Genomic DNA, 4,945 nt, shown 5'->3' with positions numbered 1-4,945 from the left:
CACAGGAGTTGCAAGTTCCCACTTATGCACAATTAAAAACTCTTCTTTGTACAAATGGAGGGAGATGAACAATCACAGGGATGCCAGCACAAGTCCTAAGGATTGAAGTGTATACGCCTCAATCAAATAAAGAGGGGCTGCTCTCTTGAGCTTGGAGGCTTGTTTTGTGAAAGTGAATTTTTCCAGTTGGCCTTAATCCCTAAGCAGTATAGCTCCTTTAAAGCCATCTTTATTCATTCACACCAATTGACACTTTCAGAAATTCCCCCAGCTACTGTTCATCTAAGTCTAAATATATCTGTTAGAGTCGAATGCATTTAAGAGGATTTGCAATCTGTGATTATCCAGGATACTATTCATTGTCAATATTTTTGGTGTGCCATAGCCAATCTTGTTATTATAATGTACATAGCCACTTAACTGCAGCAAAGCCTGAATACATCACAGCAACTGGAGTAACCTGAGGAGGGCTTGTCTCCAGCTCTGTGCTACCATTCTGGCACAGCTTGTTGTGTGGTTATGAACATCAGAAAGAATCCCTTGATATTCTCTTGCTCTCCTTCCAGACCCTTTTGGGCAATCTCACCCTCTGTGTTCTCTAAGTGGAGAGCAGTTACCAGGACAACAGAGAATTTGAGAAAGATTTAATTGTGATCTGGTGTCTAACCAGAATAAGGAACCAGTGCCTTGAATTTACATTTTAGGTTCCCAAGGAAATGTCAATATGCATATTTATTATTTTTGCCCTACCTCATTACAAAAAAGATTTTAAGGTGGTTCGCAATTTTCTTCTTAATATGGGTGAGGGAAAGGGGAATGGTAAATACTAAAAGGATAGGAAAAGCAAGCAACAGCTTGGGATCCAGAAAACATGCCATGAATATCGTAATATTCTGCTTACTTTTCTGGAACTGGCCTCAATTTGACTCTACTTTCTACCAGCCAATGCAAAGAAGTGAACATCACATATGTGAGGCACAGCATCCATCAGGAAGAGCACAGTTATTCTGGTTGTGAAGCCGGCCAGCCTTTCCCCCATGGGTCCAGCACATCATTTCAAACCGGAGTAAAAACTCCCTTTGGGGCACATGCCATGAGATAAACAGGGTGCATCTTCCTAAGTGCTTCCATCGGACTTGATGGTAAGAAACATAAGCTATTTTGTAAATAACTTTTAAATTTTGGAATAATGCAGTGACTAATGTGCAGTGACTAAGAGTAAGAATAGTCCACATTTTGGGTCTATTTGGGTCCACGAGGAAGAATTCACTTTTTTCTTTCACCTTATTTCTTTTTATTGTAGTACAGTTGATTTACAATCGTGTGTTAGTTTCAGGTGAATAACATAGTGATTCAGTATTTTTGCAGATTATATTCCTTTATAGATTATTACATGATATTGGGTATAATTCCCTGTGCTATACAGTAAATCCTTGTTGCTTATCTATTTAATACATAGTAGTTTGTATCTGTTAATCCCACACCCCTAATTTTTCCCCCGCTTTGGTAACCACAAGTTTGTTTTCTGTGTCTGTAAGTCTGTTTCTCTTTTGTATATAGATTCATTTGTATTATTTTCTAGATTCCACGTATAAGTGATATCGAATAGTATTTGTCTTTCTCTGTTTGACCTATTTCACTAAGCATAATATTCTCACTAAGCATACTGTATATGTGTGTCTGTGTATACACACACACACACACACACACACACACGCACACACACACACACACACACACCACACCTTAAAGTAGTCCAATCATCTGTTGGACACTTGGGTTCCTTCCATGTCTTGACTATTGTAAATAGTGCTATTATGAACATTGGGGTGCATGTATCTTTTTGAATTAGAGTTTTCATCTTTTCTGGATATATGCCCAGGAGTGGGATTGCTGGATCATATGGTAGCTCTATTTTTAGTTTTTTAAAGGATCTCCATAATGTTTTCCATAGGGGCTGCACCAATTTACATTCCCACCAACAATGTAGGAGGGTTCCCTTTTCTCCACACCCTCTCTAACATTTGTTATTTGTAAACTCTTTGATGATGGCCATTCTGACAGGTGGCTCTCACCTTAGTCTTGGTTAACAGATATTTCAAACAAATTTCTAAAGTAGATGTCTGTCTCTGGTATTTTTTGCCTTCCTTTCTGCTCTCTTTGTGCATTCATTACCTGTGTCCCTTCAGGCCTCCTATGCACTCACCCTAAATCCTCCATTTTTTCACCCCCTTATACAGGCCTACCATAGACTCCTATTTTCCTTAATCTCCCTCACCTCTATTCCAAGATAGGAAATGGTGGAGCTTTCTGAGGCAGGGATTAAAAAAGCAGTATGACCAAATGAATTCATTTGTAAATTACTGATAACATGTTAACTACTGTAAGTGAATTTTTACTGTGAAAAGGTATGTTTAACCTCCAATAATGTATTAATTAGCAGATAATCATAGAGATAATAATAAAATTAAGGGGTAAAGTCCTATTTTAAGGAAGAGGAAGATAATTTGCCACATGTGGAGGCATCACGGCTGCCTGAGTTGTGCTCACCCCATCACAATTCCCTTTAAAGTACTTCTGCTTTTCAGATTCCTACCTCCCTCTATATTTTTGATGAAAATCTCTAAAAGGCATTATGTAGTAGCCAATTACTGTTCTCTTGACCACCGGCATATGAACCACTTTTCTATGTCTAGGGGATTCTCTGCCTTATGAGTCTTCATGAGATGAAGAGACACCCGCCCACTACAGAGGCTGAAAATGCCAAGTGTTTGCTTTTCCCTGGTGTCCTGGGATGCAGGCACATGACCCGGGACAGGTCATTTTGCCTTGATTTTGACTAGGGGACTAAGTGACAGTGAGAGGCAGAGGTGGCACTGGTCTGTCTTTCTGGTTGCAGGGACAGTTGGGTTTGCTCCAAGATCAAGTTCCTGGTGCAGAGGTAGAAGTGGCCCAAAGATTAGCATCTAATGCTTGATGGGACAACTGCTGTTTTCTCCTCAGACAGACTTTGGAGTGTGATTTGGAAGACTTTTCTGTCCTCTCAGGCCTGAGCCTGGTTTTCCACCTTCTCTATAATTCATTGAGCTACCCAGTGCATTGTTTTATTATTATTTTAAAAAAATTTTAATCCAGTTTTAAGTAAATCCCCTATTTACTTAAAACAGCCAGAATTGGGTTTTATTGCTTGCGATTAAGAACCAGGGCTGATTTTTAAAAAAATTTCCCCTTATTTCCAAAGCAAAGTATATTCAATTTGAAAACTTTTAGAAAATGCAGACGGAAAAAAGAAAAAAATGATTCATCCCTCCAACCCCCTCCAAACCTAGATATAACCATAGTTAATGCTCGGTTGTGTCTTTTTCAGGACTCTTGTATGTGTCCATTCCAAGGAAGACTATCCTGTAAAGCAATAACAGTACAGGATTTGGGGGCTACTTCCTTCTCTGTCCAGGGAATCCAATAAATAGGCTTCCTGCCCTTGTCTTAAGAGCCTGAGGTTAAGAGTGGTTGATTGAATTGGACTTTGTGGGCAAGAATTTCTTTTAATCCTTTAATTTAAGATTACATTTAAATTACAATTAAATTTAAGAATCACCTACAAAAGGATGTTAATTCTTTGCCAAATAGGTTGCAATTTTTTTCCTTCTCATTTTATTTTTCCCTTTAACTTTGTTTTTTTTCTCTCATTCACCAGTTTAAATTTTGTATTCAAATTTGTCAATCTTTTGTGGTTTCTGGCATTGATATATCATACCTTAAACATTCTTTCTGAACATATGGATCTATATTTTATCTAGTTCTTTAATTATATTGTTTATATTACATATTCCATTTGGAACTTTTTTAATGCTATCACATGAGGTACAGATTCACTTTAAGTATTATCCATATTTCTATCCAGTTTGTCTAATTAATTCAATTATCTTTTTTTCTTCAATGCAATAATATTTTTTTCCACTCAAAAATGTATTAAATTCCCATTTGGGTCTATTTTTTTAATCTTCGTTATGTTCCATTGGCCTACCTATCTCTTAGCTCCACTTCAAAAGTCTGTATATTCTCTCAAGTTCCAAATCTTCCTGCAATTACTCTTGAAAAAATAAAAGATAATATTGGATAGATAGGCAGGGATTTAGGGGAACCTATTAATTAGGAATTGCCATTATGGAAAACTCTGTTCTTTAATGTGGGCAGGGAATGGGATGCTCTGGTTAATATAGCATTTTGGTAAAGAAGCAAGTGTATTGAAATAATTTGGCTGGCCTTTGAGAATTCATAGGGCCTGTTAAGACCTGATTGTATCCCAGGATCACCAGCAACATCACAAATACTAATTATCATTATGCTCCAGATGCGCTGATGTGCTCATTAACAGAGCCTGAGCAGAATACTGGATCCAGCAGAGCTGACTGTATTTGCTTTTGGAATGCTGTGAGTGAAGTGAGTGTTAGGGTCCTTGGAGACAGATGGCAAGCCCATCAGTTTGCTATGTGAGTTACCACATCTGTACTAAGCTGATGAGTGGACTTTGTGAGCTAGAACTATTACAGAATGGGAACTAAGACAATGGTAAACAGTTGGTCAGTAATCCATGGAGCCATTTCCCAGGGGAGGGAAAATGTTCTTTCTATCCTACTAGGCTCCAGATAGCTTTCTGGCAGGGGATCCAAGAGAACCCACTTGGCTTTTGACAGCACACCACAGAATACCACTTCTTATGCGCAGGTCTTAGAAGGATAATCTGTAAAAGTTCCCCACATTGGTAAGATTGGTTGTATTGGAGGAAAGCCAATGAAGACCCACGCATAGACTGATAAATGAGGGAACTGGGGCATTTGTACTGCAGTGCTTCCCCACCTTTCCCCATAAGGGCGTTCTTCTATCCCAGCCATACTGGGCCGATGTCATTGCCCTCATGGTCCTAGGCTTGCCTGCCTCCTTG

This window comes from Phocoena phocoena, chromosome 2 (assembly GCF_963924675.1).
Source record: "Phocoena phocoena chromosome 2, mPhoPho1.1, whole genome shotgun sequence".
NCBI classification, from domain to species: Eukaryota; Metazoa; Chordata; class Mammalia; order Artiodactyla; family Phocoenidae; genus Phocoena; species Phocoena phocoena.
Note: the sequence above shows the minus strand (reverse complement) of the source record.